Source organism: Ictidomys tridecemlineatus, chromosome 5 (genome assembly GCF_052094955.1).
Source record: "Ictidomys tridecemlineatus isolate mIctTri1 chromosome 5, mIctTri1.hap1, whole genome shotgun sequence".
Lineage (NCBI taxonomy): Eukaryota > Metazoa > Chordata > Mammalia > Rodentia > Sciuridae > Ictidomys > Ictidomys tridecemlineatus.
The window spans coordinates 12,410,851-12,437,592 of record NC_135481.1 but is presented as its reverse complement, the minus strand read 5'-3'; the positions used below and the strand labels follow the sequence as shown (position 1 = coordinate 12,437,592).

The window sequence follows — 26,742 nt, the reverse complement described above, 5'->3', positions numbered from 1 at the left end:
GCTCCCTGGCATAACATCCAATACTGCCATCCACAATAAAGAGATGGAAACTGTTTGCGAAGAGATTTAGATAATCTGTTTCCAGACACATCCAGTCATGCACATTTCTTCCTTCACTTCAAGAACACACTATGTTAAATAAGAGGAAAACATCTAATTGACAGTAATGACTACGTATGCTTCTCAGAGAAAATACATGTTGCAGAGAGGGAGAGAACCTAGTGGGATGGGTCACCTCCCATTGCAGGCCCCCTTTTACATAGAAGGCCTTCTGCCCTCTCCTACCTCTCCCCATGGCTTTTCATTCTTCACTCCTATTGCTGAGAGAGGACATCACAATTCATAAAGTATGTGTGAACAGCAGAGAGCCACCCATGGTGAATTTCAATTCTTAGGAGGGTACTGATGTACACTTGGGGTAATGAGAATATTTTCATAATAAAAATCCTGTGGCAACAGGGCTCGAATTAGCAAAAGGACTGCTGTTTGATAGTGTCTAGGGAGATTAGCTACAGGGAGATTTCAATGGAAGTGGGTTCCAATGGATATGAGTTTCACATGGTGTCAGATATATGGAACATTCCAATAATTCACTAACATACTGTGCTTAAGTGTAAACATGGGTGACTTATATACATATTTACTGTGGTATACACATATGTTTAATAGAGTTTCCTTCACCATGTTTAAAATGCCCATCTTTATACTTCTTAGTTTACATAATGAAAGACAGCTCTAAGAGTCATTCCTCCATACAAATTGGAGGGTGGTGCAGTGGAGTTGAGAGAGAGGTGGGAGTTGTGTCGTGGGAGTTGGGATCTAGAGGAGCACCCCAGCAGAGTAACATCTACATGTTAGGTGTATGTGTGCATTTACATTTATGTAAATGTATTTGTATGTGTATGGAGAGAAGGAGAAAGACTGGGGTATGGAGAAGATTGCATGAATAAACAGCCTGCTCTTCTTTATTCTTAGCAGAAAACTAAGAATCCATGGCAATTTTATAAGTGTTTTCAAAAACTGTAGAAGAAAAGGCAATGAACTTACAGCCAGTATGCTTGACTGGAGCCTCAGTTATGTCACTTTACCAGTCTTGCACTCATGCAAGTATCCAAAGGGGCCAACTCCACTGAACAGATTCTCTTCTGCATCCACTACCTTTCCAGTTCCTTGGTTTTGCTATACTGACCTCCTGTTTCCTGCATCAGGTATTTGGAGGGTTCCAAATTTTTCATTGAATACGGAAGTGTTCCCATTTTCCCTTTAGAAATAGATTAAGGGTGGGACCAGGCCAGCCTTTTCCATTTTACTGCTTCCTACTTCCCACGGCCCACATTTCCTAGGAAAGCTGACTCTCCCTTGTCATCTCCTGTGCCTAACCACAGTGAAAATTCCACAGTTCTTCTTTTATTTCTGTGAACATCCTATGAACTAAATGCCTACTTTGTGCTAAACACAGGGGACCCCTGAGAAGTTTACCCCAGTTGTAGAAGACACAGATCAATAATAACCAGCATTGTCTAAGATGACAGGTGAGTGGTTTGTGTTACCTGTGGAGAAGGAGAAGGAAGAGCCCTGCCTAGGGAGATCAAGGAGGGCCTCAGAGGAAGTGACATTTCTGTTGGAATTTATAAGATGCTGCTTGCCAGCCCAATGATGAAAATTAAGGCAGAGCCTACAGCAGGGGTAAAAGCCTGGAGTTAGGAGCATACACGACAGGATTAAGGACCAGAAACAGGTCTGGAATGCTTGCATCCCAAGGGGTGCTGGATGTGGATGTAAGTCTGGGGAAGGGTGGGAAATGGCTATAAATTAGACTGGAAAATTAGACAGGGGTTGGGTCTTGGATGCTTTGAGTTGAGCAGTTCAGCGAGTGCCTTTGCCAAGAACTGCGGCTGGGTCTAGGCCTTTAAGTCAGTGCATGTTATATATCATCTGCAGCTAAGATGTGAGGATCCCAGGAGTTCTGGGTTATTTGAAAGGCATCCCTCTAAGTCAGTTCCCTGGAAAAGGATAAGCTCTAAAGGTTTGGGAGAGACTAGCTGGGTGGTCAGGAAAGGGCCAAGAGGCTTAAGGACCATTGGAAAGGGGTCATGAATGACCAATATCTTTGTGCATTTGTCAGTATAATCATTGAAGGCAAATTAATGCCATAATGTAAAAGAGATAATGAGGTTTTCTAAGGCCAGATGAGCTCACAACTTTGACTAATCACCCTCCAGTGGGAACGATGCCAGATTCAACCTGCACACCTCCAGCATAATACGGTACCTTGAATTGAAGGATTTCTACAAATGGATATTTCAAATGCAGGATCTGGAATTCAAAGAGCAGACCAGAGGAAACCAGTGCCCCAGGCTCTGTGAGGTTGCTCAGATTGTAGTGTGAGCTAATACTTTTCAGACATTTTTTTCTAGGTGGACACCCCTGAAAGGGGATGGGTTCCACGGCACAGCTGTTGACAGAGAAGGAGGGATATGCAGCTGCTTAAACTTTCAACACATTGCTGTGGGACTGGAATGGGAGGCCATTCAACTTCTTCTCACGTTTGCTCTGAACTTCTGAATTTGACAATTGAAAGGGTCACACTCAGAAAGAGGCCCCAGATGTGAAATTATTTCCCCAAAGAGTCAGTGCGGTGATATATTTCAAAGACCAATCCAGGATACTCCAGAGAACTTGGAGCAAAGTGGACAAGTGTTGCTTTCTTGGAATTTCTGATGGTTGCTAAATGTAGCTGAAGACAGAATGTTATTACTATCAGTAAGAAGGAGTTAGCAAACTCATAAATTGTGCAATAATTCTATCTTGAGGGATATTATTTGTCTAAATCAGGTCCTTATCACATGATCACATGTATAAACAGGATAAAGAGTTTGTGGAGTCTGTTTCCTTACTTATAAAGCATAGTGACATTCACCTTGGCTAAAGGAAGAGCAAAAGCATTTTCATTTGATAATGACCACAGTTAAGGGTGTAACATTTGCACAAGCCCCGCTTGAATTCTCAGGAATCCTCTTAGTCAGGAGAATACAAGTCTCAAGGAGGCCCTGAGGAGGTGGAAAAAAGGAAGCTGGGAATATGTCAATTGGATTTGATAATTAACCAGTGTCCTATGTCCTCTAAATATTGGGATGGGTAACAGAAAGAAATAAATGGTGGCAAGGAAGTAAGAAGTAGGACAAGTTCTTCCCAAACACTTTAGTGTTTGGAGCAAGATAGGGAAATATTTAACCTAGAGTTGCTGAGTTTTGGGGAAAGATAAGGCATTTCAGAGAATAATTATCAGGTAGCTTCTATGATTAAAAGTTGTATTAATAAATATTCTCTGTGAATATTTATTAATATTCACAGGGAGGACCAAGAAAAGGATCTATTTATTCCTTGAGTTCACAGTCTAGTCTACACCAATAGACCCCCATTCACAGCACAGACAGATACCAGGTACATACACGCAAAGCCAGATGAGCCACACTTACACCTACATAAAAGAGTCATATGGGCCATTTGGGAATTTGGCTCAAATATGTTACTATTTTTCACCTAATCAAGACTGGTTTATTGAAAGTACCTGAGTTCTAGATGGATTTAGTTGTTTAGATGGGATATGCTCCTGTGTGTTGATAGAAGAAGACCCACAGAACACCATCACTGGTAAGGGTCTGGGTTCAAAAACAGGTTGTAGCAGGAAACATGAAGATGTGGTCAGACTAGTGTGGCTTGGGTATATGTGGGAATTATTTCAGTGGGGAATTATGACAAAGGAAGAGAGGTTTGGGTAAAGAGATTTTGACTCACATATATGGCTCCATGTGTATCTTCTGACTAAAGACTCAATATTGTCAGAAGAAAAGATGACTGACATATCAATAAGTCCTATTCCTATTATTAACAGTTGAGAGAAAAATAATATGGTTTAACCTGAAGAATAGGTAAAAGGAGGAGGAGGAGGCCACAATGCAAAGCTTTAGAAAATAAGGATAGACCTGTTGTGTACCACTTGAAATGCAGAACTTAGAGCAATGGGTAGAAGTAAAAGGAACATTCAATGCACTGTAAGGGAGAATTTTCTAGAAAGTAAAATTGCCTCTAGATGCAAAGAGTTCCCTTCATTGCAAATGTTCTAGCAAAAGCTGATAATACATACAAGAAGTGTAGATGGAATTCCTGCTTTAGGTAAGAAGTTTGGACTCGATGGTCTACAACTTCAAGCATCCATAACAATTCCCTTCATTCAACATAAATAGGATTAACTCTCTACAAGAAGTCTTTCTGTATGAGGGCTACTATGTGGCAAAGCCCTTTGAATGCTCCATTCACATTATTTTTTTAGGTCAGCTCCTTATAGTCACCAATATCTATAATAAAAACTGGAAAGATTAGTAAAAGTTTAACCATTAATTTAAAGTGACTTTCTCTTATTTATTTATTCTTATCAGTGTATTACAACTAAACATAATAGTGGGATTTATTACACTTTATTCCTACATCCACATTATATAATTTGATCAATCTCATTCCCTAGTAAGTTCCATTTCCCTTCCATTCCCTCCTCCCTTCCTTGCTCTGCTCTACTGATCTCCCTTTTATTATTATTATTATTTTAATTAGTGCATTATTATTACAGATATAAAAGTGGGAGTTGTTCTTGTTACCAAGGAGTGGCCAATATGTAATTATTTTTTTTCTTTTTTTTTTTTTTATACCAGGGATTGAACCCAGGAACACTTAACCACCAAGCCACATCCCTAGCCTTTTTTATGTTTTATTAGAGATAGGGTCTTGCTGATTTGCTTAGGGCCTTGCTAGTTGCTAAGGTTGGATTTGAACTCACGATCCTCCCGCCTCAGCCTCCCAAGCCACTGAGATTCCAGGTGTGCGCCACCATGCCCAGCTGTAGTTACTTCTAATTACGAGAAAACAATTTGTTGCTTAGAGAATTGATTAACATCTGGTCACATGATATTATGGGAAATACCAGCAGAAATTTATAATGATAAATCAACTAACATGAACTTTTCAAGATTTATTAAATTCCACAAGTTCCTCTCCACTAGTTGCATTTAGAATATTTAGTAGCAATTATCTATCTTTTAAGTAAAATCAGGTAGAAGTCAGAAATAAATTAAAGGAAGCACATGAAATTAAACTATGAAAGTTTTTCTTAAATTATTTCAGTTTGAAAACTTTCCACCATCATTTAGATTTAACTTCCATTTTTGTCCTAATTTCTCATTGCCCGCTCCTTTTCTTCTTCCTTTCTTTCACTTCCTTTTATCTTCTTTTCCTCTAAGCATTCGAAGTTTTTAAACTTTCCCAGGACTCAATTTAAAATTTTCCAGGACTCAAATTAAAAATTTTTTGTGTGGAGGACCAACAAAGTCTTGGAGCTGCTGCCTTTAATACTCAGCTGGCCTGGAAACCAAATCTGTAGCCAAACATTTGGCTTTGGTTTAGAGGCAAAAGTCGAAAAAGGGAATTGATATGCAGGTGTGGTACAAAGCTGGTCTTAAAAATACAGATGTTATTACCTCTGGGCTCTGGGGACCTGGAATGAAATGCAGCAAGCCACTCCAGAGGTGAAACAATGGTCATAAAACGGTTTCTCAATTCTGAGTTTTGCTGACCTGTCTCTCTGCAAAAGTTAGTGACTATTTAATAACACGAACAGCTCTTTGAGCTAAATTGCTAACATTTGGGGAGCAAGGTTATGTAAAACAAAATCAAATTATGAAAACAATTTTCCAGTTAGCACTGGCATTTCTTTATTTCTGTTTATCTTTTCCCTCAAAGGAGCCATTTACCAATCCCTACCCGGCTGGCAGGAGCTGATGTCCAAAGACCCTAAACAATCAGCACACACCTCTGAACAACAAGGGCCTTCTTTTCCATCTCTGGTCTTCGCCCAAAGCTTGGAAACACATTGAGTCATGGAAAGATCTAAAACCAAGTATCTAAAGTGGTCTTTTGAAGAAAATTATGATGCTCCTTTAACCCCCATTTTCATAAAACGTCTCTCTTAACCCAGTACCATTGGAGGTAGAGTTATTTAGATGTAGAACAGTGTGAACCCACCAGTGAAACTTAAAGGAAGAGACACTTTCTAGTAAAACTGAAAATGTGCACATCATAAAAGCAAGCAAGCCCCCTCCTAGATGGAGTCTTTTAGGCAACTGTCCCACATGTACACACTTCAACAGCAGTTAAAATGAATAAACTAGGTCCAGAGTGTGGACATGGAGAGATCTCAAGAACAACAGAGGGAAGAGAGCCAGCTACCCGAGGTACATTACCATTATGCAATTTGTTAAATAAAACACAAAACATACGTCCGAGTGTGTGGATACACCCTAGGTTCACAGGCTGCTCTGGGGAGAGGAGAGGATGGAGAAGGATACAAAAGTTTCTCTAACATTTTTAATGTGTTTCCTTAAAAAAAAAAAAAAAAGAAAGAAAGAAAGAAAAGAAAAGAAAAAAATATCCAAGCAAATATAACCATAACTTAACTTGATGGGTACTTGGGAATTATTTTCTATGCTTTTCTACATCTTTACATATTTTACAAATACAGTATAAAGCCAAACCAGGATTTAAACACAAAGAATGAAGGCAGTGTGGAGCACCCAGGAGGGCTGTCCCTAAACCCAGCAGAGCAGAGCTCATTGGCATCTGGGAAGACAAGCCAAGACCCTGATCTTCAGAAGACAGAGGTCCCAGGAGAGTTATGCGTGAACCAACTCATTATTTTTTCCTTTCAACAGCCTGCTCCAGAGATTCTATAAATGCTTACTGTTGAATGACTTGCATCCTGCTCACATCCTGCTTACCCGGCACAATGTTTTTAATCCCACATGGTGATAATATAAATTAAAATTTCCTTTGTCCCCATCTATTCTGATACTTTGCAACTTTTCTCAATGCATGATATTCAAATGTAGAGCCCCAAATAGGACATAAAAACAAATAGGATGGCCCACTTTTTACTTTAGGGAGAACTTTATTTGTCAGGTGGGAATTAATACAGATGGAGTACACCTAATCCAAAAATTCAACATCTGAAATGCTCTAAAGTTCAAAAATATTTGAACATTGATATAGTGCCACAAGTAGAAAATTCCACACCTGACCTCATGTGATGGGTCACCATCAAATCACAGGCTCATTAAAAATGTTATATGAAATACCTTCAGCCTATGTATGTAAGGTATAGATGAAACGTAAATGAATTTCATATTTAGACTTGGGTGCTTCCTCCACAGATGTCTCATTGTTTAAATGCAAACATTCCAGACTCCGACATCCAAAACATTTCATTTTGGAGAAGAGGTGCTCAACCTGTGCACACATGTGGGAGGAGGTCTGTTTGACAGTGATTGCTCTTTTTTTTAACTCATTCAGTTAACACCTAATTGGAAATCCTGACTAAGGCTTGAAGTTATTTAACTATGTTTTAATGCCATGCCTGTTCTGGGTGGATATTTAACATATTTTTAATCAAAGGTGACCAGTCTTTAAGACTATAATTACATATGGCTTTTAAGAAATTCTTGTGAAGCCTAGAAGCCAGTCAGAAGAAAAATGTCTGAAACCCTTCAAGTTGTACCGATGCCGTGATTTCAAGGTCTTTGAAAGTCCTAAGAGGGAGGCATTCAGGAAACAGCCCAGTGTCTGGGGTCAGGCAAACCAGGCTTTGGATCCCAACTCTGACTTGGAAAAAAAAAAAAGGAGGGGTAGGAATTAAGGATAAGTAATATCAAATACTTAGTACAGCATCTGACTTGTTCTTGATATTTGAAAGCTTCATAGTTTCTTCTTCCTTGTCCCTGACACAAAATCAGGTAGAGATATATGAACACTGTGCCTATCCATAAAGACCCACAACTTGTGCATCATGCATTTACATAGAAAAATTATTGGTCCAGATGGGTATTCCCAGATTTTGCCTGGACATTTTAACCATAGATAGGTTGCTTACCAAAATGATGATCATCTTCTCAAATAATGACTTGTCCCAAGGAGGTCATCAAGAAGAGCTCAGTGTTCTACCCCAGTGACTCAGCTGATGCCACCCCAGTGATAACTGTGGTAACAAATAGCACAATTAGATCTCTGAATTCTGTGAATAACATTGTGCAAGGCTAAGAAGGGAAAGCTTAGAGTGGTTGGATACAAGCTGCAAACATCCCATACCATCTCTCCTACCTCCCCCTCCACAGATGCCCTGCCTCACTGACCACCATTGCTGATGGGGACACATGAGCTCTCAAGTAGGGTGGATGGTTTAAAAGATTCACACCACTGGGGTTAACTTCTGGCTGGTGGTCTAACCTGCTTTCTAGTCTCCCTATTACCTACTCCCTATTGTATCTTCTTGGGCAAAAATCTTCTTTGGCCCTAAATTTCTAGATATTAAAAATGGGGATGTAGGATGCTTGATGAGATGATACACATTATACATGTTCTTTGCATGTATATTTAAACACTAAAAATACTGTGTGTTGTTGGTTCTAAAATGTACATTTTTTTCATGTTTTAACATCTAGGATGTCGGGAATGCAACTTAGGGTTAATGGTAATTTAGACGTCTGGGAAATGCTGTATATAATTAAATGTATGAAGGTGCGGAGAATAAATATAAATTGAGAGCTTATATAGGAAAAAATAAAGATTGCTGTCAAAATATTGACTGAAAACAGAAGCATGCCATACTTTTAACTCCAGTGGAGATGGTCCACATGGAAAGCAGAAGAGGAGCTGCTAGGACAGTTTTCCCCAAGCAAAGACTGGTTTGGGTGTCCCTCAAGGTCCCTTTCAACCATGAGATGTTTGTTATGCCCTGCTAACTTTATTTCAGTTATTTGGTTAGCTGTCTTGCATACTCATTCGTTAAGTATAAAACATTTTAGGAAAAAAATGGAGGTTGTTTATGGGAACCATTTGGTAATATTGTAGCCATTAAACAATCCTTTGTAAATTTCCTTTGGAGTGTTAAGGTATTGATGATCTGATTAGTTCAGTGTTACCAAAGACACTGCATAGTAATTATTTTCAAATAGGTATATTTGTACACTGAAACTATTGTGAAAGTATTTTCCTATTTGTATGGCTTTCCAAGTCTTTAGATTCTTGTAGAAGTTCAAGAGTCCTTTGCTATGAGCACAGCACCATATAACACAAAATAGTTTTATTTGTACTGTAAATAAATGAAACATCTGTGTGAATTTGCACTTAGCAATAGAGGAGATATAACTGCTAATGATTTTTTTGTTGTGGTGGTTGAGCTTCTATGCAGAATAAGAAGCCATTGGTTACTTATAAATTAACTTGTTACCAAGCTTTGTTAGTGATCATGACACATTATTTGTAGTCAGTGTCACTTGGCTGTTAGCCTGGCTGAAAATTTGAAGTAATTTTGAACCTGACCATCTCAGGAATAAGGCCCAGAAGTGTGGAGCAGTTGATTTTGGAGAAGCTACTTAGAAAGTGAGTCCCAGTGGAAAAATCTGGGATCATTTATTCAAAGGGCTGGGTTTGATTTCTGAGTTTTCCTAATTGACAGTAGAAATCTCATTCTATCACATGTGCCATGAATTTGTTAGTCTGAAGGAATTAATCAAAATTCTATTTCTATAAACATTTTTATTGATTCATCATTTTTGAAATCATGCAATTTATGAGTTGGTCCTATTTTGGGTAATAGCAATTACTTATGAAAGCTGCTAGATAGTTTCTGTCAAGTTTAATTAAACCTTTTCTGCTGAGAGACTTTTTCAAGAGTTTGTGAACTGTTGACTGTTGATACTCTGCCCCACATATTACTCATAAACTGAAATCTCTACCAGCAAAAATAACTCAGAGGCATCAATCCCCCCAATCTGGAAGCCAGTTGACTCCTTTTAGACAAATTCCATATGTCTCCTTACTTCATCCCAGCTCAGCATTTGGTCTTGTGTGTTATTTATGGGTGAGATTCACTTTTTTAATCCTAATATGTTCTAAATCTTTTCTTTCTTTTTTTTTCCTTGAAATGTCCATCGCATTATTTTACTACCATCCATTTGTCATTTTTAATGATATGGAAAGTATTTAAGGACCAATGGAAAAGCCCAGAAAAGCAATCTTTATAGGAAATACTGATAAAGAGATTATCGGGGGAGATTTTTGACTCAGTTATAAAGCCAGAGGACATCTTCAGTCATGCAGTGTCGGGAGTCGGGGAGAAGGTTAAGGGAGGTGAAAGCTCAAAACAGGGATAGCTGTGGAATTGAGAGGAAGTTGATTGAGGGGGTCCACTTGGCGCTGAGCAGGGTTGGATTGACAAATAAAATAGGAGAGAGTGATCCAGACTAAGTGATGGTTCCAGAACAATGAAGAGGAGTCTTCTCCATCAGAACGATGGCTGGATAGCTATGGCAGTGGCCGTTTATAATGGTCTTGGTGACCAGGAGTCCCTGAGGAATTTCCAGTGGAGAAGTTATAGGATGAAAGCTAAATTTTAAGAGAGTTAATTTGGCACCATTGGAAGGAAAGAATACTAGTGAGCAAAACTGAGAGGTGGGAAAACTACTTTCTACTATAATAATGAAGGAGTAAGGTGACAACTAAGGTCCCCAGGGCAGTGCCAGTGATAGGCCTTTAACAACAACGGCAGTGGCCTCTGATTCAGGGCCACATGCCAGGCATTGTGCCAAGTGCTTTGTGTAGTTTAGTTCACTTAGTCATCACAACCTCATGAGAGAAGTACTACTGTGTCCCAAGTTAATGTTTTATTCACCACATTTAAAATCTTATTTGATTTACCCATTTCCAAAGCCAGTCTTCTAGACCTCCTCCGAGAACCACCTCCCGACTCTCCAGTGGAAATTTATATGTAAATCAAAATAAAATTTAAAATGTATTTTAATTGAATCCCATTTTGCAGGTGAAAAAATGAGATGTAACAAAGTTAAACGATTTCCCCTAGGTAATTGGTAGCATTAGATCCTTGACTCTGCCATCTGATACTTGAGCCCATGCTATCAAAGAGGGACATTAGAAATATTTGAAAGGTAGAAATGAAAACTAGTCAACATTTATTTTACTTAGTCCTGTATTGAGTATTATGTTGTTTTTGAAAGAACAGTATTTTTATCATAAGCGTTTATTGTAATCAGACAAGTTCTACAACGGTGAAATAATTCATGACCCAGACAGATGTCATGGATTGGGATTTGTGTGCAGAGATTTATTTGAGGGAGTGCCCAGGAATAACACACTCGTGGGGTGAGAGATGCAGGAATGGGAAGATGCAGCAGAGACCTCACTGATCCTACGTGGAAGTCTGGAGCCAAAATAACCTTTCAGAGTTGTCCCAATCAAGATCAGCAAAGGGGCAGGGCTTTTACACCCCTCCATCAAGCAGTGAGTGGATGGACGCTGCTGCCCCCAGAAAGGGAGGATAGCTTTTGAGCAAAGCAGCCTCCTTCTGCTGATGCCAGCTTCCAGGGAGGAACATAGCTGTGACTCTCCAGCTTCACCCTGAACTGAATCTGGACAACAGCTAACAGCATCCACAGTAACAAAATACAAGGGCATGTTGTATTGTTAACTTCCTCTCTTCAACTTGTAAATGCCTTCAATTGCACTTTGGGGAAATATTTTAAAGTACATTTTTGGTGAGAAGATTTCCAATAAATATGTCAATTCATTCATTGCCATGGAGTGGTGGCCTTAGTTCTACATGAAAGTCATCTATATGGAAGGCATTTTGTGTGTAGCCTAATTGAAACACGTTAGGGGCTCATTTGGTGTTAATGTGTAAATCCAATACTGTTTCTACACCTTCCCTTGTTTTATGATGCCTTGTTTAAACACAGGGCTAATCTGGCTTCCTTGTTTCAGTCAAAACAAAGCCATAGAGTGTCCTCTTGGCCAGGAATCCAACTTATATGGTCTCATGAAGTCATCTTTGAGTCCATTGAAAAGGCCTGGCTAGCCTTGCCAACAGAAAGAAGCATGTGAAAGTTGTCCTGTGTCAGAATAATCTGGGGATCTTGACAAATACTAAGCACACGGGTGCTTCCAGGCTGTACCTCCAAGGAATCTGGATCTTAAAGACGGGGGTGGGATCCAGGCATACTTACTTTTTACATTTTTTAAGAATCATCAGAATTTGAGACCTCTCTCTAGTGGGTCAGTGAGACCTTTGATCAATTCATCTGTTATGAGGTCCTTGAAGGTGAGATCCCCTGTTGGATAAACTGGGGTCTCTTTAACAGGTTGAATCTCAAAATGAAAGATCTTCTTAGAGGAAGTATGGAGTACCATCTAGAAATGACAAGGAAGGTGAAGATAAGTTTGAAGAACTCTACCCTTAAATAAAAAAGAACAAGAGAACAGAGTTAAGAACTAGAGACCAGGGATAGGGACTTTGAAAAACCTCTAAGATTCATAGAGCTTCTCAAACTTCCTTTGTTTCTTTTCATAACCTTATTCATTACTCTTAGATGAAAATTGTTCTCATGTTTCTCTTGACAGATAGCAAATAAGCCGGAACATGTTAACAAAGGATCTGTGTCTCTTTTATTTATTCATGTAATAAGCATTAATTTATCAGTCACCATACTCTGAGCACCAAGTAGGAAACTAGGAGTGCAGGATGGGGGTGGTCAATGCCTGCCTGAAGACTCTGGGGAAGAGAAGGGACCAACGGATGATAGAGTGCTAAAGGTGAGTGGCAGGGGAGCTGGGATAGCGCAGGCTGGCTGTCCCTGACCTGCCTGGAGGGTCACAGAGAGCTTCCTGGAGAATGTCTAGAGGGATTTTCAGGACTGGAAATGGACAAGTAGGAAGTGGATTATCCATTCCAAATTGTGGCCCATCTCTCTCCTTATTTAGATCTTCTTTTTATATCATTTAAAATGACTTTTATACCTTTTCCACAAAGATCTTATACAGTGTCTGTGAGCTTAATTCCAAATCCTTCATAGTATTTGATGTTATTGGAAAGAGTGTTATTTTATATTCTTTTTGCAGTTGGCTTTCATGGGTTACAGAAAATACAGTTGATTTTGGTATGGTACCGCATAGCTTACAAACTCATGGCTGGCCCTCTCGGACTAGTTTTAAGATTTATTTATTTATTTATTGTGTTTTCTATGTAGACAAACATATCATTTGCAAACAATGGCAATATTTTCTCATATTTATTTACTTCGACCCTGTGTCCATTGCACTGGCCGGGACTTCCATATGTGTATGGCATGGTGATTGTGGGTATCTTTGTTTTCTTCCAGAGCTTAACCCATTACATTCCAAGCTTTCAATTCTGTGAATATGTCAATAAAATTGACACAGGTACATGTTGGAGGCCAAAAATTATAATCTAGGGCATAAATTTCTTTTATATATAGTTACATATGAAATTAGGTATATTGATATATATTTTTTTTTTAATTTTTTTGTAAAATATTTTTCAAGTTATATATTTTTTCAAACTCTCTAAGCATTTGCCTATTATTTTTCTCAAAATAAAACTCTAAAAACATGATATTTATTTCAAAAATCACTGTAAGGGATATATTTGTTGCTCAATTTAAGTTTTTATAGGTGTCCCACATCTGGGACAATAGGATTTAATGGGTTAAAAGGAATGAGTCTAAAGTTTTCTCTCTTAAAATTGGTATTTTATAAGGGTACATTTTGGTAATTAATAATTTTGGGGTTCCAGAAACACCCTTCTAAGTTTTTCAAAGAATTTTAATATTAAATATGAATTGAACTTTAATAAATACTGTCTTTAAATTGCATCTTTTAAGATGCTCATGTGATTTTTTTTTCTTTAGTACCAATGGTGGAATGAATTACGTTGATAATATATAATAAATTGTGAATGAATTATGTTGATAGATTTTATCAGATTTTGTACTACCCTTACATTCTGAAATAAAAGTCACTGGAATATAATGTATTATATTAATACACTGCTGGATTTCATGAACTAAGTATTCAAGATTTTGCCATTTTAAAGTAGGGAACATTCCCTCTTCTTTCTCTGTTTTTATCCAGTTTTGGAATCAAGGATATTAACATCATTCAATGAGATAGAGAGCCTTCCTTTTTCTATAATCAGGAACAACTTTGAAAGTGGGACACATGTGCCTTGAATGTTTGGTAGGACTTATCTGTCAAACTCTCTGGGTCTGGTGTTGGGGAGCGGAAGGTGTGGCATAGGTGGATTGTCTTATTACCGTTTTCCTTACTGAGTGGATGTGGGTCTACATATGTTTTCTGTTTGTATTTTGTTAGCTTTGGTGCCCATTTTATTTGTTAGGTATTCCTGGAAGGAAAGGATGGTGTCCCTCTGGGGGTTCCTGGAAGGGAAGTAGTGCCCTGATGGCCCTCTAGGGAGAGCCTTCCTATCACTAGGCCATCAGGAGGAGTGTCTGTTAAGGGGACACATGCTCATCTCTGATCAGTGTATGTGTTTGTCCTAAGAGAAATTCTCAGGAGGAAAATGTTTGGTTCATGTGGGTTTGTGTAGAATGAAAAATTCTGATGTCTGCAAGTGTGACAAGAGTCAATGATTCTTAATTCTGTCATTGGGTTGTTTTTTTGTTTTGGATTTTTTTTTTTTGATCACTGACTTGGACCCCAGGTAATAATGGACCATTGCTCCCCCAATGACTTCTTTGGTAAAATCTGAGTTTACATAAGCTCAGGCCATACGTTGTCAGCACCTTGGCTGTAAATGGCGACCCTTTCTTTGGAAGACAAGTAAGTTTATCATTGAGAAGGACAGTGAATATCAAATGACCAATAACTTGCCTTCAGAGGAGCTTGACCAGAATTGTGAGGGGGCCGGAAACCTCTTGTGAGGACAGCCTGTGATCGGGACCACCTAGTGATAGACACCTTACATTTAAAGATTGTTTTCAGTGACTGTGTTGCACAAGGAGTGGGGGAAGCAGATTGAGGTTCAAATCAAAGAGATTTTTCCAGCTGAGCTGTGAGTGCTCCTTTGCTGGAGGAGTTTATGTAGAGGATTCAAAAAGAGAATTTCCTAGTTTGAAGCAGAAATTGAATTTAATCCATGAAAAGGAAACTCAGGTGAGGGCCACACCAGGTAGACTGTGCCTTAAGGAAAACAATGTTATATGAAGGGTCACATGTGGTCAACCAGACCAACATTCACTGGCTTTTCTACATTCCAGACACTGGCACTGGATAGTTTTATATCCATGACCTCTTTAATGCCTCATAACAACCCTGTGCATTTTTTAACTCCATGTTATATATGAAGATACCAGAGATCAGAAAAATTAAGTCATTTGCCCAAAGTTGCACAGCAATAGAAGAAGCAGGATTTGAACCAAGGCACACTGAGTCTAGGCTCATTTTGGTGGAGACCAGGGCGTGTGTACGTAAAAGTCTCATGGGGATTTTAGTAAAGTGTAGGTTCTATTTCAGGAGGTTTGGGAGGGGCCAGAGGATCTACATTTGTAATGAGCTCCCAGGTGATGCTGGTGCTGTTGGCCTACAGGTGACACTCTGGGTATCAAGGCTGTCAGTCATTTGAGAATTGAGTTATCAGTCTTCATCAGCTTGTTCAGGATTCTTCAATTGCACGTGAATTTGATAATTGTTTGCCAAATGAGAAAAGTGAGAGAATGAGGGAAATGGCCCTGGAATCCATACAAGTTGGGGGACCCTTCACTTGACTCTGTTGGGGGACCAGCAGAGCCTCCCTGGGAAATGAGAAGAAATGATGGATCTCGGGAGGGTCATCTCATTGTTCCACTAGATCTGTGGAGTGCCTTCAGTGATTTGGACACTGTTTTAGACACATGAGCTGTGAAGATAAACAAGACATTTGTGTAATCTACGAGAGTGAGTCTAAACCAAAACAGTTATCACGAGGTTTGGTAACGTGTGTAGTTTATGATTTTCCTGGCCCAAAACCCTTGGAGAATACCCTGACTTTTCTCACTCTGCCGTCCTCTACGTCCAATCTGTCACCAGGTTGGCTCAACATGAATAAACAGTGTCGTGGAACTGCCAGAAACTAGCGAGGCTCCGTCTGCATGAACAGAAGTGTCCTGAACCAGCTGTGGAACAGTCCTGCTCCCCCTGGCTGGTCAGTCTAGGGCTGCACCACTGACGGGCTTCAGATATTAGGACCTCTTTCTTGGCGGGAACTGTGACAAACTGGGCGTCTTCCAGGGAAAAGCAGCCAGACAGGGGAGGAGGCCATGTCTCTGTTCAATAAACTAGCAAAATTGATCCTGCTTTGAGGCAGAAGGCCTTTCCCCAGCTGTACCTCTGCCTTCATGTTCCTTCTGTCTTTGGGGCCACACTCAAATACCACCCTCCCTGACTGCCACACCTGCCCTCACATACTCCATATTTGTTTCTTCTCAGCACCAAACACACCTTGGCTCTATGTCCAGACTTATTCTGTTTGTGGAAACACTTTGAGAGGCTCAACTCTAGAGGAAATCATATATACTACTCTTGAACCACCCCCCACACACACAGAGTTATTCCCTTATGACATCAGTTGCCTGACTTGCCTCATGGGAGGCTTTACTAAGTTCCACTACACTTAGTAAAGCCCCCACCCCACCCCAGCCCACCCCATATCTCACACTTACTGTTTCGCCAGCCTCCCTGGAAGCTTCTCCTTGCTTATTTACCTTCCCATCCTCATCCCAAATAAATTCATCCTGTGTGCAGCTGCTAGTGTATCTTCTGGGTCTTTTTTTTTGCTGGCAACCTCAGCACTCAAGATCTTATTGCTTCTGGTCACTGTGCCTGCAGAGCAGGATAGCCAGCCCTCTGTGAGCAGTGATGGTTTGGCTCTGGGACCCAGGGAGGTTCCTCTGCACCTACCCACAAATGCACATGGCCAGGCCCCCTGTGTGCTCAGAGGGGCCTCTGTCCCCCTTGGCCAGCTTCCCTCCTCCTGCCTCAAGTTGGAATCGCTCGATATTTTCCACTCTGTGAACCTCAAACTTATGTCTTTGAAAGTTGGCTCTCAATCTTGTTCTTCCTTTTCTCCAAATTTGTTGCTTTGCTATCTAACCACACTCCAAAGCTCCCCCAATAAAAAAGAAAACAAACAGTCCAAAAGGAAAAAAAAAAAAAAGACTCTCTGCTTTAATCATCGCTTGCTGTCTTGACTGGTGCTTCAGACAAGCACTTCTTAGGCAAATGGATGACCACATGGATATTTCCAGGGAGGGGAAGGGGGGCATGGTAAATTGGCACAGAGCTCGGCTCCGGCTCGTCACGGCACCGCCTTTGATCTTTAATTTGAGCCATTCTAGGCAGGGCTCAGAACACTCTGAAAATGCACTTTGTGATTAAAAAATGTGCGTTACATCAGCCAAAACATTTGTTTATATTTTACCCCCAATTTCAGGGTTCTTGTTTCTTGTCATGCTTTCCTTGAGAAATTTCTTTATGTAATTAAAGAGGTGTGAGTGCCCTGAGCATGACTGCGCAGGAGAACACGAAGCTCACTCCCTTCTCTGAGGTCAGAGAGCGGCTTCCCCCACATTTCCAGGCACAGAGTCCGCAAGGGTGTGGCAGAATGACCTTCCCCACACGTATCCAGATAGTAACCACAGCCCAGCCTGTCCAGGCAAGAAGGGGCTTCACAGAGATAGATGCTGCCCTCCAAGCAGGGCCTCCCCTGGCCCTGAGGATCCCTTTGGAGATGGAGGGATTTGAATGAAGAATGTGTGTCTCTGAGTCTCCATTTCTACTGCAACAGGGCTTCTCTGCAGAGGCGCTATTCACCTTTCAGACTGACCATTCTACATGACAGAGGGTGCACTGTGCATTCCAGCCTGTTTAGCGGTGTCCCTGGCCTCCACCCACCAGATGTCCACAATAGCTCCTCCCTTACCACCAAGTGTCCAATCAAAAATGCCTCCAGACCTTTGCAAATGTCCCCTGGGAAAGCAGATCTCTGTGTTTCATGAACTTGAAAGAGGAGCCCACTGGTAGGAGGCAGGGTCCATGAGACTCGGGCAGTGGGCACACTGCAATATCACCTGAGGAGCACTTAACCAAGTACCATGGCCAGCCCCGTGCCAGAGCAAGTCAGTCAAAGTCTTGGGGACAAGGCCTGGGCATTCGTGCCTTTGAAAGTCCCCAGAACAATTCTAGGACACACTCAGGGTCGAGAGCTGGGAAGGCAAGGCTGGCCTCATGACCTCCATTTATAGTGGAGCAGGGTTGGGGACATCTCAATTTCATTAACAAGAGGGTCAGAAAAGAAAGGCTGAGGACAACAGGCAGCCCTGCTGAGGCCTCGGGTGCACTGTTTTGTTTTTCCTTCATGGTCAGAACTCTTGAAATGAAGGACTGTGCTCTTCAGGAACAGCAGAGAAGGAAGGGCTGTGAGACTGGGTGACATCTCACAGCTTTGCTATGAGAGAGGAGAAAGGCTCTTGGAGATTTTAAAGGGAAAAGTAGGTGGAGTCTTTGAGGCCTCTGGGAATAAAGCAGGCAGAGACAGGCCAGGGGAAGTAGCCCTGCCACTCAGCCGTCAGCTCTTCTTGGCCACTTGTTTCCAGTTGATGGGACAAGAGAGAGCTTCAGCAGTGTTGGCTCGGGGTCTTGTGGGGACGCATCATCTTCTTCTGTCACTCATCAGATGCATGCTAAGGGGAGAAGAAAGGTGCTCCAGTATTGTCTTTCTAGGTTTCCATCACAGGACACTATGTCCCCAGTCTAGTCATTTTGCACTATTATTTTCACTATAGCAGGGAGAGCGTGTGCTCACTTCCTGGCTTCATGTCTTACTAACTGAAATATATTAGATAAGTAAGCGACTTGACCTCTCTAGGTATCAGTTTTTTCATCTGTAAAATAGGAATAACAACCATACCTATTTCATCGAGTTGGCAGAAAAATTAAATGAGATAATCCATGACAAGCATTGGGTGTCCTACTCTCTGAATCTTAGTTACCAGCATTAGTTTGGCCTCACCATCCAGTGGGTCAAGAAGTCCTGTTCTCTGTTCCTTGGAAATGCTATTTGAAAATCTACTTTCCTTGTCCCTTTTGGCATTGTCTAAGTCTGTGCTCCTACTCACCCCTTCTGGAATGTCTGCCTTTCTCTGCCACCCACCTGACCTCTCACCAGGTGTCTTTGGAGTGAGTCCTAATTAAAGTTTCCAGGGTTGTTTGCAATCAACAGGCTGAAATTCAAATGCCATATGGGCTGGACCTGCTTCTTTGGCTGCTCCATGGTTCCCCAGCACGTTGGTCTGGTTTCCCATGACCGGAGAGTGCTGACTGGCTTCCCTCACTGTCTTTTAAACGTCTGTGTGTTTTCAAGTCACTCTAAGTGTTGGTCAAATGAACATCCCTATCCATAGTTTATATGCCTTGGACTGAAGTGTTGCACTTTTTTTTTCTTATTATTATATTTTAAAGTTTTGCTTTCCCACCAAGTGCTGTAAGTTATTTGGAAGCATTGCCTGGTCCTGATTGATTTCTTTTCTGCATCTCACATAGGGCCTTGTTTATTTACACTAACAAGAAGACTACACTAACACGTGACGTTTTCTCCTGACTACACAGAGGCCAATGATGAAGGCTAACTCCCGAGTGAGAGGAAGTTGAAATCCAGGTTCTTTCAGTCCTTGCTGAGCCGGTCGCAGCCACAAGCCTCCTAAATGACATGCCTTATGAAAGGCAGTTACTTTATCACAGGTCTCCTGAGTTTGGCATCTTACCTCATAGCCTGTCCTTTTGGGGGAGTCAAGAGGGGACAGGAAAGATAAAAGGAGAGGAAGGAGGAAAGCAATTAAAAGACCAACTGCCTCAAAACCAAACTCTTCAGAACTTCAGGGCATTGGTTGACCTTCAACTGAAAAATGCTTCCAAAAATACTTGGTTGCATTGTTCTAAAAGCCAGAGTCTTCCGAACGATACCACTGAGGGCAAAGATGGGTCTAATTGGGAAGCACTGTGCCTTGAATTTAGAAATGCTTCCTTTTTTATTTCTTTTTAAAACTAATGTATTTTCATTTTTAATCTACACATGGCATTTGTACATATTTTATAAGGTATAACGTGACATTTCAATATGTGCCTACGATATGTAATGATCAGCTCAGGGTAATCAGCATCTCACCCAGACATATATCACTTCTCCATAGTAAGAACATGTAAAACCCTCTCTACTAGCTATTTGGAAGTATTCAATTAATTATTGTTGACCATAGTTACCCTACTGTGCCAAGAACTTAGTTATTCCTCCTACCCACCTGTACCCTCATGCCCATTAGTCTCTTTCTGTCCCTCCACCCTCCAGGCCCTCCCCAGGCTCTGTAACCAATACTCCACCCCCTCCTTCTTTGAGATCCACTTTAGTTTCCACATGTAAGTGAGAGGGCATGATGGTGTTTCTCAGTCATGTTTCTTTTAAAGGAATAAATTTTGATTCCTTAACCATACAGCTCACCTGGATATTTGTATAAGTTATTCATATTTATCTTCCAATTAATTTGGTTTCCTGCTGGGTATTAATAATCAAGTTGTGAACTTATTTGTCGGTTTCCCTCTGCTAGACTGGGAGGCAAATCATTGAAAGGAAGGTCAGGGCAGCACCATGGGATTTCACGACAGCTAAGCTGCGCTTCATCCTACTTCTGGTGCTTACCAGCTCCCTAGCTTGGGAAAGTTATTGGATTGTGCAAAATTGATTTTTGTCACCTGTTGAATGACAGGACTGTAGGTGCCACCTCCTTGGGTGGTTACGAGCATCCAGTGGGACAGAGTGAGTGAAGCACCTGGTGTGGGGGGGTCTTGACACACATGACCCATGGCCACAGTGATGAGTGGTTTGCGTGAGTTCCATGAGAATCTGGAGTCTTGTGTCTGCATCAGCAGCTTCTAGACCAATCTCTGGGGATGAACGTGTCTGGGAGGAACCCTGAGCATCACACCATACCCTCGGTTCTGCGCTGTCTTTGGCATGAGTATTTAGAGAAGCCTGAGCACAAACAAGACCCAGGGGCGTGTCCAGTACTTTGGCCATAGCTGGACAAGTGACATTCTTAAATCCCCCAGGTGATTTGGGAGATGGGATCTTCCCTGAGGAGTCATTTACATAAGGGACCGGATCAGAGAAGAGCCCTAGGGACGGCCTCACTGAGGGGACAGGAGGAACACGTTGAGGAAAGATATGTCAAAATGAAAGAGCAAAGCTCACCTCAGAGGTCAGGGAAGAGGGTCTTGAAGGAGGGGATGTGTCCCTGAGCCGTGGATGGCAGCAAGGTGAAGTGGGAGACCGTTCCATGTAGGCTGCGTGGACACCTACTTGGGTCACTCTCGTGGGTGCCCAGTGTTAATACTGTCGCATCATGCCATGTGTTTATTTTTCTGTTCTGACTAGTGACACTCTAAGAGCCTCCACACACCACCCCAATGACAACCGTCCTAATGGCCCTCAGCTGGGCTGCGGTTTGCTCACTATTGTTAACACACAAAAGCTCTAGCCCATTAGGATGGCCAGTGCTTTCCTGCCATCTCATGGCCTTGTGCTCACAAACATTTGATGCTATTTAAAGCCCCTTCTTTACAAATATGCTTTGGTCTACATTTGTGCAGAGCCCATTAATTAAGGCCAGATTTGAAGCTCTCAGAGCTGTCACTTCCATTAATTGACCACAGGGAATGCAGGACTTCATTTTTCCAGAGATAATTTGGACATCGGAGAAAAGCCAAGATCCTTGTATCCCCGTGGCACTTACCTTGACTTCCAGCCTTCTAATGAAAAAGCTTCTAAGACAAAAAGGGACAAAAAGACTCTTTCATAGAAACCATTAACATTCTCTGCCAAGCAGGAAATTTATTGGGTGGGAACACACACACACACACACACACACACACACTCTCACGGCTGTATTTGAGGCACCCTGGAAAATTGAAAAGCTATCTGGGAAAAGTAATCATGTGAGAAGATGGTCTCGAAGATAGCAGCTGGTTTTTCTGTGAAAGCAAAAAAGAATAGACCAATTTACAATTCTCCTCTGCTAGAAAGTAAAAGAACTGAGTGTGTTTTCTCTTGTGTCTTTCTCAAAGGGAACGCATCATGGATTGGTCCGAATACATGATCTAGTTATCAAATGCTTTAATTAATAGTGAGTGAAAAACATACTACGCAAAGATTGCCCATTATCAAAGAAATTAAAATACTAATTTCTTTTCCCAATGGCGTGATTTGGAGCAAGTATGGTTCTGGAGACGATACTAAAAAATTCAGTCATAATGCTAATGAAATTCATGTTTATTAGATGTTTACAATGGGATACTTTAAATGCATGTATTTTTATGAATTATTTCATTTGACTTTGGAAAAACCATGCGGTCAGTGCTGATATGCTCCTTTCGTAGATGGGGACACTGAGGCTTGGGCAAACTTAACACACAGATCTCAGTGAGGTCTGTCGGCCGTGACACTCCTGCTCCTAACCTTTCCTTATCCTGACACAGAGGGAAACACATGGCCTTTGGAACAGACCAGGGTTTCTCTCCTGTGACCTTCAGCAGACTGCTTAAGTTTTCTAAACTTTGATTCCTTAACTGAAGTGAAATAGGAAAAAATAATAGCTGCCTCATGGGCCAGTGTTTAAGGACTAAACAAGGATAAACGGAATCCAGAAGCACTCAGACAGTGAATTCAGACAGTTTAGGAGTGTTCTGCCCCTGGCGCACCCCTAACCCACTCCTGCTCTTTCGCTCCATCCCAGTTTTTTCTTTTTCCTGATCCTGGACTGAAGCTCCCACCACTTTCTGCTCCTGGGTCCCTCCATTCTCAGCAGCACAGGGAAGTCATTTACTGCTCCATACTCCCTAGCACTGCCTGCAGCTGAGCCTTTGACCCCCCCTGACCCCGGACGATCCCTCAGGAATCAGCAGGTCCCAGCTCCCTTCTCAGGTTCCCATGACATCACTGAAACCCCAAGTCACAGTGGACTTCGGGGCCCAGCAAACCCTGTTGTTCAGGGATTTCTTACATGTGAGCAGGTTCCTAAGAGAAGAGCTCTGAACCCCAGTTGTTTTCTCCCTCAAAATTACTTTCTAGGGACTGGGGTTGTGGCTCAGTGGTAGAGCGCTTGTCTCGCATGTGTGAGACACTGGCTTCAATCCCCCAGCACCTCATTAAAAAAAAAAACAAAACTAAATAAACAAAATAAAGGTATTTAAAAAAAAAAAAGGATTACCTTCTAGGTTTAAGTTGTATTTCTTAGATACACTTTGGAATTCCCAGCATAGGATGTTTTCTGAATTTCCTGGAGGTTGAGTAAAAAAGAAGGACAATTATTAGTAGCAGCTTTTCCAACGTAATCCATGGACTATAACTGGACACATGGGCCCCTAAGGACTCCCTCAGATACATGAACTTTTGGATTTGGAATTGGGGTAGAGGAGGAAGCAGCTGGCTGAGCTCACTGATAGCACTCTGAAGGTGACGCTCTGAGGTGACCAGGTCTCTTGGGAGAACACCCACCGGAGGGATCAATGTTCTTTTCAAGTCTGAGTGACTCCTTTTAATCATTGTCTACAGATCTTCAACTGCTCATTTACTTTCAGGGCACCTGCACTTAAAGTTTTAGATCAAAACTGAAACAGTTTTCATAAAATCTTAAAGCATTTGGCTTTCAAAATAACACCTTGTGCTGTGTACACAGTTGGAAAACGCAGTTGAGGACTGAGCCTTGGGAAGCCCCCAGTTAGGCCACAGCACAGGAAAGGAAGGGAAGGAGAGCATGGAGGGCCCTCTGTCAGGGGAGGCAGAGAAGGAGTCAAGACGTGAGGGACAAGAAGCAAGAAGTCCCCACTCCATGAAGGGAAGATGAAGTCCTTGGCACCTTTGAAGAAGAAAAATGTCAGTAATCAGGTGAGGGTGACAGCCTGCGACAGAAGGCTAAGGGGAAAATTATCAATGAAAGTCGATGCTTGCTCAAGATATTGGCAGTGGAGAGGGTAGCAGGAGAAGTAGTGGTTGCCAGGGCTACCAGGGAGGAGGGCCCCGGGTGTAATTATTCTATGGGTATAGAGTTAGATTTAGGGAATGCAAAGGTGTTGTGTGGGTGGACGGTGGTGATGGTCCTGAACATCATGAATGAATTTAATACCATTGAATTATACATGGAAAAATGGTTAAGATAGTAATCTTTGAGTTATGTGTATTTTAAAGGTGGAGTTTGCATCAAATTTAGAGCTACCATGAAGGTTGGGATTGTCAGCTCTCATTGGGGCATTTGAAAGAAAGAATCCAGGGCACAGTGTGACTTTATTGACTATGGGAAATTAGTTCGGTTTAGTCTTTGTGACTGAGCATGAAATTCTATGTGAATTTTTGACTCAAAAAGAGTTTAACCAGAAATTCTGTGTCCATCAAAATAGGTTATGTTATGCTTGAGTGACATACGATGACAAAATATTTGTGGCTTAACACAAAGGATTCTTTCTTCAAGTAGTCCATAAAGAGTCAGCAAGGGCTCTGCTCATCAAGTCCCTCAGGGACCCAGGTTTTGGTGAATCACACATGTTTTAGCAGGAATGCTCTTTGCAAAGAAAGTGATATAGGGAATCCAAGCACAAAATACAAAATTTTAAAAGCCGCTAATGTGTTTTATTAGTATGTATTGATTTTTAATTAAAACATTAACTTTTAACTATTATGTAAGCAATTTGTGAGCAAGTGGTTATTTTGTCAAATAGAAGCTCTAGCACAGAGCTATAATCCCAGTGGCTTGGGAGGCTGAGGCAGGAGGAGTAACAAGTTTAAAGCCAGCCTCTGCAACTTAGTGAGGCCCTAAACAACTTAATGAGACCCTATCTCTAAATTAAAAAAAAAAAAAAAGGACTGGGGATGTGGCTCAGTCGTAAAGTGCCCCTGGGTTCGATCCCTGGCAATAAATAAAAATAAAAATAAAAAATTTAGCCAAGGGAATATGGAATATGATTTACATGCCTTGGCATTCCATTTGCTCCTGAATCTTGCTTCAGTTCACATTTCTTGGGGCGTTCTTGATTCACGTTGTAAATGGGAGACAGGTAATCTCTTGATTAAGCATAAATGGGTGCAGTTTGCCCTGGGGGCTGCACAAAAATGAGTAAATGTGATGTCCAGAGTGTCGTCCTTCAGCAGGTAACTATGAGTGAGGATGATGATGTTTATCACGGTTCTTCATGAGAAAAATACATTTAAAAAATACAATTTAGAGATCATAGAAACATTAAAGCAAGACCTTGGAATACCTTGAAAGCCACTGACCTTTCTCATTTAGCAGACATATTTTGAGGGTTGAATTAGCTTCAGGGAAGCTTTCCAGGGAACAACAGGACCAGGACCAGGCTGCCACCTAAGTCTAACAGACCTTAATTAGACCAGATGGTCTCCATGTTTTCTGTCTCTTTCCTTCCTCCCTCCCCGCCCCTTTCTCTCTCTCTCTCCTTGCTCTAGCTCTCTCTCTATGTGTGTGTGGTGGCAGGGATTGAACCGTGGTCCAACTTGCTACACTCCCCAAACCCTCCATGTTTTCTTCTACTCTGAGACCCTATGATTCTAGCATTCTATGTTTAGTGAGAAATCTTACCAATAAGCCTGAATTTACTACATTACAAATATAATTCTTCTTAATATTACAGAAATCTATTATGAAATGAAATTTCACAGTTATATTTCCTGAAAAGGATAGATGTCCTTTGTTTCAAACTCACTTTTATTTTTTTTAATTAAAAAAAATTTTAGTCATCGATGGACATGATACCTTTATTTAATATATTTATTTTTATGTGGTGTTGAGGATCACACCCAGTATTTCACACATGTAAGGCAAGCGCTCTACCACTGAGCCACAACCCCAGCCCCCCTCACTTTTATTTTTTGCTCCAGTGCCTTTTAGTGATGTTTATTTAGAATAGAGAACTCTGATCTTCAACAAGGAGACTTAGCAGCTCTTACTAAGGCACACTGTGCTTTTAAACTCCAAATTTATAAGGAAATCCAAATTTGATCTTCACATCCAGCTAGGTAAAGCCCAATGCCACCATTCACTGTATTATGTTCCCTTGACAATTCAGCGCCCATTCAAACAACAACAACAAACAAAGCTGGTTCAGTTTGTTGATGTCTGAGTTACAGCAAAGAGGTAGACAAACACCCCCACCTATGCAGGTTGACATGGTTTTCCAGCTAACCTAAGAAGACAGTCACCTTACTAGTTACCATCTAAACAGATTTGTAGCAAACATATCCATTATCAACTTATTTGAGGCAAGGACTTTCCACTGTTCAAGTAGACCCTTCCAGCAAATTTTGTCTAAAATTTAGTCCATTCTTCAGCTCAAAAGCAATGATGTGGTCACTCATGGAACCCACGGAAGGCATCGACAACTCAAAGTCCATATTGTACAACAGGTCCTACAAAGCTATAAGCTTATAGCCTTCCCCTGCTCAAGGTCTCTACATGTTCCTTTACCTTAAAGGGAATAGACTGTTTTCATAACATTATTTAAAAACACAAGTTGAACATATTGATATAATATAATGATTTCATTGTAGCCCTTAATGGTACAGAATACAGCCTCAAAGAGGGGGACCCTAGACCTCAGACAGGGGAACTCCAGAATTGCTAGGATGACTCCAGTCAACTCAAAGGAAAGATGGTGCTGGGGAAATCCAGGCCTATAAGGGTAGGATGCCATGAGTGTTGATTCCCTTTCTAATAA

General features: G+C 41.2%; 1 protein-coding gene across 2 annotated transcripts in view; it reads left to right on the top strand.

The window, feature by feature from the left end:
• Window positions 1–26,742, top strand: part of Thsd4 (thrombospondin type 1 domain containing 4) — a 582,503-nt gene that overhangs the window by 434,287 nt on the left and 121,474 nt on the right. The gene's annotated exons all lie outside the window — the stretch shown is intronic.